Here is a 14,846-nt window from a genome sequence, read left to right on the forward strand (position 1 = left end):
TTGAGAGAGAGAGACATAGCGAGAGAGGGAACACAAGCAGGGGGAGTGGGAGAGGGAGAAGCAGGCCTCTTGCCAAGCAGCGAGCCTGATGCGGGGCTTGATCCCAGGCCCCTGGGATCATGACCTGAGCTGAAGGCAGACGCTCAATGACTGAGCCACACAGGTGCCCCAAATGGTTTGTTATTTGATTACACTCCAATTTCATAAATTTAGTAAGGATTTTATCTTTATAACTTTATAGCTATGATGGTTAATCACTTTGAAGATTTTTTAACTATTTAAAAATTATATTTTGGGTTTATGGGATCTGAAAAAATATATCAATAAAGGTAGTGAATCCTCTTAAAGAAAACAAAGTATAGAGTTTTAACTGAGAATGGGAGTTTCAAGGCAATTCAAATGTCAAGAATTTTAGATTTTATATCTAAATCCAGTCTTTGGGAATTATAATTCATTGGCTTATGGGAGTCTGGCAAGATTCAGAAAACTCCCTCTCAGTTTAGGAGGCCTGTCCTAGGAATAGGGCTGGCTCTCAGAGATGACAATCTACAACTTTAAAAAAAATCACTGGCTCTTGGAAAAATCTTATTTCTAGGAAAAAAGAAGTCAAATAGCTTGAATGTGTATGTGTGCGCATGCATGTGTTTTAAACGTAATGCCAATGAGCCAAAAAGTGAATTTATCATAAATACGAGTTTATCAAAAAATGCATTTTAAAATAGAGACTTTCATGACATTTAGGTTTTAAACAATTCTCATGTTTATTCTATTTAATCAAAATATTTTTCCATATATACTCTTAAATGTTCATGCATTAAATCATTCTTAATAACAATTTTTACATAATTGTGTGCCATGAAAACTGCCCTAACATTCTGGAAGTCAGAGAGAGTTTTCAAATAAAAGTATAAACATTGGAGTAGGAAGAATATTTTATGAAAGTATAACTAACTGGATTTTGCTGTGTAGTCTTAGGAGTCACTTTTTTTTAATTTTTTCCTCTTTGGATATAAAAAAGTGAGTTAAAGTTTTGAGATTCTCCAACATGTGGGAATTTGATTAGAACTTTCTACGGTCCCTAAAGTGAAAGGGATGATTTGGGTCTTTTTTCTTCATCGCATTCTCTCAGTGAGTGCACCAGATCATCTCATGTATATTTGCTTTTTATGAGACACACAGCAAAAACACAGCTAACAACCTCAGAAACACAGAAAGGAATCTAATGTCTCCCTCATTATTCGGATCAGAGATCAACAAGCAGATGGATCCTTATATTGAATGCAGTAAATCGCAAAACCTGCTATTTTTTTCTTCCAAATTTCTTAGGCTTACTGCACTGTCTGCATGCACTTTTATAGCTTAAAATGATGGTCTTAAGAAAATCTAAAGTTTAAAAAACTTTTTGTAGTCTATGCTTTTTGAGATAGTTAAGAACGCACAATTTATTTATTAACTGATTTTTAGTAAAATGTTACCTTTTATGTTTAGTATTTTTCTTAATCTCCTGGGGGTGCCATGCCATAGACTGGGTGGCTTAAACAACAGGAATTTATTTCTCACAGTTGTGGAGGCCGGAAGTCCAAGACCAAGGGGCCAGCAAGGTAGGTTTTATTCTGTCTTCTTGGCTTATAGGAGTTTACATCTCACTGTGGGCTCACCTGACCTCTTGCTTGTCCACTGAAGGAGACAGAGTGAGCACTCTGGTCTCTCTTCCTTAGAAGGACATCAATTCTATTGGATTAAGGTTAAATGAGGTCATAAGAATGAAGCCCTGATGACTTCTTTTAAAGGTCTCATCTCTATAGACAGCCACACTGGGGGTACAATTAAGGCTTCAATGTATGACTTTGAGGCAGACACAAACATTCAGTCTATAAAAGTATTTTTTTCAGGTGTTTTGTATTCCAATACTCATTAATTAAAAGAGAAATTTGTTTTGCTTGGATACTATTGAGGAGGTTATAAGAGAGTGCTCTGCAGAAAAGTACTGTTGACACAAATCTGTGAATTCTCATGTACACATTTAAGAGCAGCAAAACTTTTCCCTTGTAATCCAAAATTCCTGGATTCAAATTCAAGGGTTTACACTGAAAAATGTTCATATGTCATACCTCCTAGTGTTATTAATCCAAGACTGATATCTACTAGTTATATATTTTTTAATATCGTGTAATTTTAGAAAAGATGTCAAAAGTTGTTGAACATGAGTCATTCAAATGACAGGAAAAGAATTCGTTGTAGAAAAAAGAATTCTGTGTTTCAGCACTGAGGCATAAAGATATAATAATAAAGACTCTACCCTTGGCTCCTCTCTCCCTGAACCCTATTTTAAAACTCACTGCTCCCTCCCCACATTTCTATTCTCAATTTGAACAAAGTTCAGGCTCAAGCATTAAATGTGCAGTGAAGGCAAGAGTATTAGTCAAGATTCAACCAGAGAAGGAGACCAGTGGGCCATCAAATCTATAAGCAAATATACGCCTTTTTGTTTATGTAATTGTGGGGGCTAACTACACAAGTGAGGGGCCTGTTAGGCAAGCAGTCAGGAAAAGAACATCATGGACCAGCTGGAACCCGAGGCAGGAGTGGAGGCTAATGACCACAGGTGGGAGGCTCTCCACTCAGAGAAGCCCTGAGCATATTTTAAAGGACTTCCAAAGAATTGATTCAGGCCCATACAAGATCATCTCCTGTTCAACCAATTTAATCAGCAGTTTTAATCACAACTGCAAATTTCCTTCACAGAACAATCTAGATTAGTGTTTGATTGAATAACCAAGTGCTACTTTGTGTATGTTACAAAGTGGTTTTAACTCCTGACTCTTCCACTGATATGCATGTAACACTAAGTTGGTATTAAACTCTGACTTTTAATTTCTACATCTGTGAAATGAGAATAAGATCTGTATCACAGAATTGCTGTGAGGATTAAAAACTTATTATAAGTAATAGTTATTGCTATTATAAATTCATAGTTTTAAAAGAAATTTGAGGTATATTGGTTAATTTCTCATTGTTATCCTGAGAAATATAATGCTTAATATATACTCTTTCCTACTGCAAATAGAAAAGGATAGCAATTATATGGCAATAAAATATTAATCAATAGCAATAAAAATTGATAAATTGCCAAAAAAGAAAAGCTTTAAAAAGCATATGCATATGGGGCGCCTGGGTGGCACAGTTGGTTAAGCGTCTGACTCTTGGTTTCATCTCAGGGTCATGATCTCAGGGTGGTAAGATCGAGCCCCAAGTTGAACTGTGCTCAGCTCAGTCTGCGTAAGACTCTCTCTCTCTCTCCCTCTCCCTTGGCCCCTCCCCACTGTGCTCATACTCACTAGCGCACTCTCTCTCTCTCCCCCTAAAATAAATAAATAAATATTTAAAAAGCATATATATATACATATATACATACATATATATAACACAGAACTTGAGCACATGAGCAACCGTTTTAAGTATCTAAAACACACATTCACAGCAAATAATTTTTAACTCTGGAAACTAGAGTTCAGGTTTTCAGAAATGCCATGTGATGTTAACTATAATTAGAATAGTTTGCTTTATAAATCATACTTCAAAAAAGATTTCAAGTATACCCTATCTCTTTGATGCTTTTCTAATATGTTTGCGAATATAACACATGCCACTTTTCATTCAAGAAAAGGAGTAAGATAAAAAACAGATTTGATGAATGAAAATCATAGTTTCAATTAAAATGTTAGTTTACCCCCAGGTTTTCCCAGGAAGACAGTAACTAAGGAACCAGCTGTCTCCAGAACCCTTCCCCCAGCTTCCTTCCCAACATACAAACATATAGTTTTATTAATGTTTTAAAACACTGGGCGCCTGGGTGGCTCAGATGGTTAAGCGTCTGCCTTCGGCTCAGGTCATGATCCCAAAAGAGTCCTGGGATCGAGTCCCGCATCAGGCTCCCTGCTCCTTGGGAGCCTGCTTCTCCCTCTGCTTCTCTCTCTCTCTCTCTCCCTCTCTCTCTCCATCTCTCATGAATAAATAAATAAAATCTTTTAAAAAAATGTTTTAAAATACTACACTTGATGTCTTGCCTCAAACACAGAAATCCCAACAACCATATTTCAAAACTGCCAAAGTGTAACTTACTATAAGTTAAAAAGAAGCACAGTATAGCAGGGACATGAGACAACAGTGAGAAAAATATTGTAGAGAACGAATTTTCTCTTTAGGAAGAAAATGTTAATTTGCTTCTCTATGGGTGGATTTGAATGTCAAGAGCTAAGAGGGTAGTGGGTCTCCCAGAGGCAAAGGGTATTTATTAATTCACAGTTTTTAAACTAAATATTCTGTGACTCATCTATGACTGATGTCAGATGAAATTTGCTATCTAGAATAACTCAAAAAGCTGAATACAATACAATACAATACAATACAATACAATACAATACAATACAATACAATACAATACAATACAATACAATACAATACAATACAATACAAAAACGAAATGGTAGCATTAGAGAGCAGCCAAAGCAGCCCAAACTGAAGGGATTCAGCTCCTAGAGAGTAGGAAAGAGCAATGATCCTAACACCAGAAAACTCAGAGAGGGAGCTGAGGAGCAGCCCCCTGGGCTTGACCCACGGGGAACAGTGCAAATGATCAATGGAGAATGGCGTCCCCATGAGAGAGAGAAGTGGGTAGCCGGCAAAGGTTCTGCTCAAAGTCAATAATGACAACAGCAACAAAAGAGCAAGAATAGGGGGGTAGGAAGATGAGGGAAATTGCCAAGAAAATATCACAATTCTTTGCTAGGTTTTCAGAACCGAGACAGTTTTCAGGTTTGGAACCTATTGACTGGGTCCTAGGGAGCCCGAGGAGGAGGGATTCTGTAACAGCACGGAAGCGTATACTGCGGGTGTTCCCGTAGTCCCTTCCCAAAGGGTCCTCTGCTTATTCACTGAGGGGACTGTACACCCAAGAAAAGGGGAAATCATCAGACATTTCGACAACTACTAGACATCGAACACCAGTTAGTTTGCGCTCTTCAATCCTATGCAGCCCCAGAATCCAGGAATTGTCCTAATTCTCCTAAGGAGAAAATCAGCCACGTGACTGGTACATCCCGAATCTCAGCCTCCCAATTCACTGCCTCCCGGGGTTTATTTCCTCAACAGCCTCTGACACCATCAAACAGATCACACCATTTTACCGGGCTTTTCTAGTTGTTCGTATTAGCAGTCCTGGTCTACCCCAAGTTATTACATCCCATCTAGAATGAAGTTTCATTCAGCCCTTTGTTATCTTCTGGAATCATGTATTCATTCTTAGACTCTTTTTTTTCAACAGATATTTATTTAGTGACTGTTATAACACAGCATAAAATCAGAGTCAGGGAAAAGCCTAAAAATAAATCATCCCAAAATATTTGGCATTTACAGATATCACAAAATAGAATGCCCAGTGCTCCTCATACTTCGGGCAATTCTCCCATCTCCTCCTCCCTCATCTCCAATACTCTCACAACTTTCTCTCTATAATTTGCTTTAAGACTATCAAATTTAATCCTATTAAATTTATATCTATTACTGTTATTTCTATCAGTCATAAGAAGCCCTTAACTCCTAAGTTATTACCCAATCTCTGAGACCCCAAACCCATATGGCTCTATCTCCTAACCTAACCTCATCTCCTGCCATTTTCCAGTTCCTAAAACCATTCCTCTAAGCAATCTGGGCTAAAGGGTCAATCACCAGGAAAATGTCCTACGTTTTCAAGTATATCATCAAAATTTCCCTTCACCTTTTTCACTCCAACAGAAAAAAACGCCTCCTTCCCACTCAGATTCCCACAGATTCCCACTCAGCCCCATAGCATGAAAGCTAGTTTCTCTCCCACATCCTACTACCCCTAGGTGTGGAGGTTGCTAGTCTAGGGGCTCTTCGTGTTGACACTTCCTGTCTTTCCTCCCTCTCTCTTCCCTAACCCACCCTGAGTAGAATCTCATGCCACCACAGTATGCAACCTGGTCCCCTCCTTATTCCAGTCATCTCGGTCCTTCCCAATTCTCTGCACTTACTGAAATATAAAATGGTATATTTATCTTTACCTTCAATTCCTCTTCTTCCTGCTCTATTTAATCCAATCCAATCCAATCCAGTCTTTTGGGAATCATCTCTGCATTGAAATGGCTCTTGTTGAGGTCACGAATAATCTCCCATTGTTAAAGCTCTTGATCAGTTCTCTACTCTCATCTTCCATGGTTTTCCAGCAACATGTGGCACCATTAATTAATCCTCCTTAGTACACTTTTATTACTTAGCTTTCAGATAGTGCATTCTCCTGTTTTTTCTTCTACTTCACTGGGTGCTCTAAGTCTTTTTTTTTTTCCTCTTCTACCTATTTCCCTTAGCCTCCACCCCGTTTTTCTACTCTGTTTCTGTGACTTTGACTTTTTTTTGTTTTGTTTTTGCTTTAAGATTATACTTATGAGTGATGCCTTGCAGTATTTGTCTTTCCCTGTCTGGTTTATTTCACTTAGCATAATGTCCTCAGGATCTATCCATGTTGTGGTAAATGGCAGGATTTTCTTCCTTCTCATGGCTGAATAATATTCCATTGTGTGTATGTGATGTGATGTGATATATATATATACATATATATACACATATACATGTATGATGCAATTATAAATATGATGTGACATATATATGATGTGATATATGCAATATATATGACAGCACATGTGATATATATGATGTGATATATATGTGAGATACACACCACATCTTCTTTATCCATCCATCCATTGATGGACACTTAGGTTGCTTCCATATTTTGGCTACTGTGAATAATGTTGCAATAAACACGGGAGTGCAGACTCCATCTTTGTTTATGCTCAATTGTGAGATGAACACTATTTGCTCAGGTGAGTTCATTCTGTCTCAGGTCTTTAAATGCCTCTATAAGTTGACACCCCTCCAATCTCTGTATCATGCAGGGACATCTCCTCTGAGCTCCAGCCTCTTACATCCAACAGCCTCTTTAACATCTGCAAACTGAATTCCTCATCTCCTGAGCCTCCTCAACCTACAGTCCTTCCTATCTTAGTAAATGGCAACTCAATCCTTCCCATTGCTCAGGACAAAAACCTCTCTATGATCCTTGACAGATCTCCTTCTCTTCTACCCCATATCCAGTTCCTTGACAAAGCTTAGCAATTCTGCCTTCAAATACTTATCCAGATTATGGCCACTTCTTACCACTTCACTGTTACTCTCTCAGGAAACCATCATCATCTCTCACCTGGATCATTTTAAGAGCTTCCACTCTTGCCCCTGGTCAATTCATAATACAGTAAGCAGTCAGAGTAATCCTGATAGAGGATAAATTGAATCATGTTCTTCTGCTCAAAGCCCACTAATGGTTTCCTGTGCAGAGAAGATTTTGAGCCCTCACAATCTGTAAGGCCCTATATTACATCCACCCTCCTCTCTGAGTTTATTGCAAACCCTGCTCTCTGTCCTGACCCCAGCCTTCCTCCTAATGTTACAGGCACACCCCAGCCTTTGGGACTTTGTACTTACTAGTCCATTTTCAAAAATGCTTTTCTCACCCTCCTATCTATAGCTCACTTACCTCCTTTATATCTCTGATCAGACATCACCCTATGTGTGAGGGCTCCCACATCACCGTATTTTAAACTGCACCTATGCACAGACACTAGTACTCCACATTCTGTTTCATTTGTATGTATTGTGGTTATCCCCATTTGACAGAGTATATATTTAACTTTTTGTTTATTCTCTCTTCCCACACTAGAATGCATGGTATATGAGGGAAGAATTTTTCTCCATTTTGTTTACTGCTGCACCTCCAATATTGAGAACCATGATGTTATAGGCACTCAGAAATGTTTAATTATTGATTGGAAGAACTAGCAAATTCTTAGGGTATGTATAAGGCCATTCTGAATGTATCCAAAAAGAGATACCCCACTGGTAAGTTTAGTGGGATTGTCTATGTATAGATGAATTTGGTGTGATATACATATTCAAATTAAAAAAAAACATTTCTCAGGACACATTTTCCTAGTGAAGGTTTTTGAGAAGAGGTATTCTCTCTCTTTTTTTATCAGTGGGCTTCACAGACAAGTTGAAAAGTTGCAGCTTTACAATTACACCTACAAACAAATGCTGTCTATTCATTTTATGTTTGTCCCCACTAACAAGCTCTCAATGTGTCAATCTTAAGTTATTCTCCATTCACTCAGCAACTATTTATTGAATACCTATTTGCCAGGCACTGGGCTAATTGTTGGGGATATAGGGTTCCTGCTCTCAGGGAGCTCACAATTCTTTTTTTCTTCACAGCATATGATAGTACCTCTTACCTACAGCCTTAGTAACATCAGGTAAAATTATGTGGTTATTTGTGGAAATTCTGATACATATATCATTGATCTTAACCGCTTTGGGTCTATCCCAAAATATATGCCCCAAAACAGATGATGTGATCTAATGTAAATGACAGCATTTCAACACAGAAGACCTCAATCCTATTTCCTATAATGTGATTAATCTTTGTATTAAGTCAGAGGATCTTCCCTGACCTAAGCTTCACCTCAGTTTACCTCAGTTTCTTCATCTGTAAGAAAAAGTTAATCCCTATTAAGCACAAAAGGTTTTTGTGAGGATAGGTAATAAAATGCAGTACTTAATGTAAATGAACACTTAATAGACTACTTAAATATGTAATAAAAGTGTTATTTCAGTTGGGAAGCAGCCCTGTGTGATGTGACAGAGATCACACTTTTGGAAGGAGACAAGCTTGGGGTCAAATCCTAGTTCTGGAATTTAGCAGCAAATAAAAACAATGCTATTTAATTTAGAAAGTTAATGTGAGCATCAGAACTGATATCCTTCAAAAGCCTAGCACCCAGCAAAGGATTGGGCACAGAATAGATGCTATTCTCAGCTCTTAATTTACTGTAATACTGTGGCCCCTGACCATTATAATTGCTACTTTCTTCCACTTTAAATATATGCCTCAGATTTTCAATCTGTAGAATGAAGAAACTATATCAGATTGGACTCTTTGAAAAGACCTCCTCAGAAGTATGACATGAATAATGGACTGGGATGCATAGGCAGAAGTCACCATTATCACATCCTTGAGGGCAGTGCTTTGACGTGCTCTATTAGATTTTTGCATGGTCAACTCTGAGGGGAGAGACAGAAAAGTCATATTCAGGAAAAGCTCCTCAAGGCAGGACACCAGAGGAAAATAAGAATAATGAGGTAACGCTAACTGTAAAGTAAACCAGGCAAAGAGCCAAGAATTTCCATGCAAGGGGAGACCGGAGACAATCAGCTCTCACGTACCTACAGCTTCCAGCAACTTTTTCAAATGGCAAGAGACAAAGAACACTCTTCTCAGGCAATTTTGAAAAGTCGAAGCCAAACAAGGGGACCTCCCCTCAGAGGTCACTGAGGGCCTCAGATTACTGGCTCTCCTGCCACCATTCTAGTCATCCGGTGGGATGTTCACAGTTTGTGGACATTTCGATTCTAATCTATGTTAATCTCGTGGCGGGGTTACTCTCCCAAGCAAAATGAAAGTGGAAGAATGAAACATTTAAGTCATTTGATCACAACTGGACTGAACGGATGTCGTGCCTTCACTCAAATTTCCCAGAACTGGGAGGGTTCTCTGTCTCCTCTCATTTCAAGTACTTTTGGTCTTTCAAAACGAAAAAAAAAAAAAAATTCCTAACAGCTAGGAATGAGCTGATGTTCTGGCACACGCTGAGACTGTCTTCTGACAACATTGCACAACTGCCCAGCAGCTCTTGCTTCATTTTGGAAGGCCTGGGGCCAGCACTCTGTTCCTTGATCTATCACTTAGTGCTTTAGAAACAAAGAGCACCACTTGATGAACCAACAGTTCATGAACCAATTGACAAACTCGGTTGCATTACCTACTGGAACCTTTTATCGATTTCATGGCACTTCACTTAAAAACCAATTTGTGGGGATATAGGTCACGCTTTGATAATTCAGCCTATGAAAGCCTAACCTCTTTTTATTCTCTGGCCATATCTGAACATCCAAGAGTATAACAAAGAGTCATAGTCTTCCATATCACAAGCTCGAAATGGGATTCACTGTCATAATGCCGAAATTTTACTGCTGCCTTTCAAAGTGAGATGATTAGCATGAAATGGTACCAGAAACAGGATCAGGAGAATAGCTGTCATTTATGTATGTATTTATAGTTATTGTTAACATTATTGCAAAAAGCCCATCCCTCCCAAAGACATTAAATACTGGGCGGTTTCCTAACCCAAGAATTGGGGACTTTTGATTCCTGATCCGTGGCAGTTGATATTTACCATAGTGTTCATCGTGTTCAATAGGCACATTTTTTAATGTAAATTTTGCTCTGTTCATTGCCTTGTTGTTTGGGGGTTTGCTCATCTGCCAGTCATTTGCTGCCAGTCTGAGGCTTGTTTTTGTTGATTGATTCAGAGTTAAACAAACAGGTTTTTTCTCTCTCATCCATCTCTTGCCCAGTCTGTCTTGTGCTCATTGATTCTGTGGCCCAGTGACCTGTGAGCAGATCAATCTTGCCTTCTGAGACATCCAGTTACAAAATTTAAAATCTATATTATATACTTTGGGTCAAGATAAAGTTTTCTAAAAAGTGCTTGTGAACTGTTTTCTCACTGGAACAGAAAAAGGGCTGCAGTTCTCTACACGGCACAGAGCCAAGAGAGGCAAGGGACATTTTTCTCTGCTGGTTCCAGAGAAAAGGCCTGAAGACCTCGGGTTTCTTTTGTCTCGCTAAGATCACACATGTATAGCTAATGGCCCGCGGCACTCGTACATTTCAGGGAGCTCTCCAGCCTTCTCTTGAACTAATTCCTTCCAGAGCCTCTGTTCAAGTGTGACTCATCACTTTACAAAGCCACTGCCTCCCTGGCCTCCTCCTGCCAAATGTGGAGGGCACGTCTTTCCCACTGGATTCCGGCCATTTCTTTCATACATTTGACGTAATCTTCTTTCCCATTGTTTTTGTGCATCAGATGGTGCAAAACTGCAGACCAAAAAAAGTAGAGAAAACTTAAAAACCTGCAAAAATGACTCTGTAGAGATGCCTTGGGTTATCCTGGGGTATTCTTCAGCTGTGAAAAATCTTCACCAGTGTGAATAGGGAGTTTTAATTTTAGTGTGTGTGTGTGTGTGTGTGTGTGTGTGTGTGTGTGTGTGTGTGTTTGATGGGAAAGTGGCGTATCGTAAGACTTTGTATGATTGAGGAAAGTCGAAAAGATTAGAGGAGACATAAAAATATAACTAGACTTGAAGAAGTTAAAACAATTTTTTAAATAAAGAAAAAAGAACACTTGTAGTCAAATTGATCATATGAACACACATGAGACCTTACTAGAGATTTCATGGCAACAGAAATATTCATCACATCCTGCCCCTGCCTGGACTTTCCTCCATTAATTATCCCCGCTCCTCTGAGTACTGTCAAGCTTTTCCTTTCCACTGGCCTCATTCCCGTAGGCCAGACACATGTTCAAGTCTCTCCCATCTTGGGAATAAATACTTCCTTAACTGTCCCCACTCTAGCTACTGCACCTTCTCCTGTAAGATGTTTTGGTTTTTTTTTTTCGTTCAGCTTCTAGAACAAGCAATCTACATGAACTGTCTCGTAATATTTAGCTCTTTCCCTTATTGATTACTAACCTTCTTTCCCTACATTATCGCTATGCCAGAGTGAATGTCTATGTTACTAATTCCAACTTTATTAGTGTTCTTGGATATAAGTGACCGAAAACTTATTTCAATCTGGGCCAAGCCAAAAGAGAAGTTATTTTTATTATTGTGGTTATTGTTGTTTAGCTCCTTTACCAAAAAAGTACATAGGCAGAGCTAACTCTAGGTACAGCAGACCCAGGACTTACTGTCACTTTCCTGACTCTGCCTCCTATTTTAGCTTTACTTCTTGGCCAGTCCATGCTTCGTGGTGGCACACAGTGACAAGGATCTCTAGATTCACCTTCTCAGTGTTCCAAATGTGTTTGACCAGACCTCAGGTTAACTTTGGTCAGTATGAGTCACATACAAGCTGTTAAGCTTAGCAGTCCAAGGGGCTGCGATATCCTGACTGGTTAAGGCCTGTGTTGTGCGCATTCTTTGGAATCGAGCAGGGCTTTGAGTTTCAGCTCTCATAGTGTTTATTCATAGTAACAATACCACCTACCATGTCTGATCCTCTGCAGTGAACACTGGTTCTTTACAAGAACTATGCAAGCTACGTGTGAAACATTATGAAGATGATCGATGTTTGAATAACTTACTTGGCCCAGCTCCAAAAATTAATAAAAAGGATTTGGGATCTAAATTCAAGTTTGTTCAGTTTCAAAATTGTGCTCTTCCCAGTGTATCATGTCAAAATACTCTACCTGAAGCCCTCATCACAGAGCCAGGGCATGCTTAACTAATGTTATTTACTTCTCTTTTCTCTGAGCATGCAATTCAGAGCACGTCATAATTCTTGAATATTTCATCTTGTAGGCCCCTCCATAACCTGGCTCCTGCCTACTTTGAATGGTTTCATCTCTCACCATTTTCCCCAGATTGTTCTGAACCATTTATTCTTCCCTCAACATACCAGGTTTCCTTACTTGTCTGAAATTTTGAATATAAAATGGACTCATTCCGTCTGGCTCCCATTCCCCATGGCAAACTCTTGATTTTTCAAGTCTGACCTCAAGCATTGACTTTCTTCTGTTGAACCTCTGCTGTTCATATGTGCCTCCATTATGGAAATGAGCAGAATGTAGTGGTTCCTATATGCTCTCCCCATTGTGCTATGAAATTTCAAGTCTAGGCCATGAACAGGTCACTCTTTTCCCATTCCCAGGGACACACTGCAGGTACTATATAAATGTTTGTTGAATGAATAAATGTACATAAAAGAAACAAATTTCTTTTTCCCCAAATGGCCCAAACTCCCTTTCCCAGCATAAACTTTGTTAGATACAAGCAGCAACAAGACAAAGTGACAGAAAGAGAGAGAGAGAGAGAGAGAAATGCTGCCGAAAAACCCCCACCATACAGAGGAACTACAGAGAAAATCTTTTCTTATCTTTTATATTATTAAATGATCATTGATACACAACCAATTATTATAAGGAAGTAGAGAATTTTGGCTGCTTGCCTTCTAAAACAATTCTTGATAGCTCCTTGAATTGCCTTCATTTTGTGCTCATTCCTCTATCTCTTTTAGTGTTTTAACTGCTCTGGTCTCTAGGTTTTCATCAGCCTGGACTATGGAAATAGTCTCTGCCCACCCCCTTCCATCTGCACGGGCCTCCCTGCAAACCACCTTCCACATGGCTGCAAAAATGATATTACTAAAACAGAACAAAACAAGAAATCCTTCTAAAGTTTTCTATTTTCTGCAGTACGAATTCCAGACTGCATGCACCTATTATTTCAAGTCTCTTACTTTTCTTGCACTGCTGTTTTTATCTGGAATATTCTTCTCACTTTGTCCACTTGGTGAGTACAACCATTATTTTATCTATGAAAACTTGTCAGATCTCCCCACATATAACTAACTGCTTCTTTCCTTTTCCCTAGAGGAACATACTTTTATCAAAAAGCCTACAATACTTTATTTCTTGCATTTATTTTTATCTTTCCCACTAGATGATAAAGCCCTTATTAGCAGGGACTGTGTCTTATTTATCTTATTCCCTGGTACCTAGCCCAGTGCACAGAACACAAATAGTTGATGGTTGGGATGAAAAGAAGGAAGGGAAAAAAAAAGACAGAAATACAGAAAGAATCAAGTCTACTTTCACTTTTGTTTCAGACCTCTGAGATTCAAATCCCTAGAAAGAAATACCTCTAATAGAAAAAAGGAGAAAAGACTTATCTATATCAAAATTGTTTTTGCCAACAATAGCTTTTGTTGCAATACAGGAAAGTATATATACTCATGGATTCTTTGGTCCTGAGTCTCACTTTTAAGACTTTAATTCTCCCAAGAATTGTCTTTTCCTTAGCTAGCTTAAAAACCCATTAGAAATTGTTGGAGAATAAAATCCAAAAAGATTATATTCTTACTCTGTGTGCTAAAATAAATAAATAAATAAGTAAACATGAATAGATGAATTATCTTTGTTATCTATATATTTCTTCCCCCAATAAGTTGGCTTGATTCTTAATGAGAAACAAATGGAAACATATAAAAAATATTTTGTCTTCAAGTTGATACCAATTATTTTACTATTTCTTCAATGTATATTTTGTTTCTGCATCTGCTATATACAGACACTATGGAATTCCTTTTTTTCTTTTCCTAGAAAATCTTTTCTCTTTTAGCACCTGTGATGTTACTTTCCTGGTCGATGAAAGACTGTCCAAGATTGTTGGAGGATGTCTGTGAGGACTGACTCTATTTCCCCTGGCCTGAAGAATTTAATTTGACCACTGATGCTAGGCTCAGAGTCTCAGGACGAGACAGGTGAGGATAAAGTCAATTCTTTTGGATGTTTTCACAGGGAAGTAGACCCCCTACTCAGAGACTGAACCCTAGAACACCAAAAGGTCACCCAGATATTTGGGGACTGAGAAACATAGCACTGAACAAAAACATATTCCCTCTGTAATTTTTATTTTTTGGATGACAGATCATGAGGAAACCATATAAGTTCACTGTCATCTCATTTGAAAAGTGTATTTGATACATATTCAATAAATTGAATAATGGTTTATTATATTAGTTTTCATATGTATTTGTGATGTTTTTAAAATATGGTGCTCCTTAGAAGCAAATTTGTTAGTTTTACATA

At 38.4% G+C, this 14,846-nt stretch overlaps 1 non-coding gene across 1 annotated transcript; it reads left to right on the forward strand.

Moving 5' to 3' along the window:
* The first annotated feature begins 426 nt into the window (after window positions 1–426).
* Window positions 427–546, forward strand: LOC113923274. Its single transcript, XR_003520272.1, has one exon.
* The last annotated feature ends 14,300 nt before the right edge of the window (window positions 547–14,846 follow it).

Source organism: Zalophus californianus, chromosome 9 (assembly GCF_009762305.2).
Source record: "Zalophus californianus isolate mZalCal1 chromosome 9, mZalCal1.pri.v2, whole genome shotgun sequence".
Classification (NCBI taxonomy): Eukaryota; Metazoa; Chordata; class Mammalia; order Carnivora; family Otariidae; genus Zalophus; species Zalophus californianus.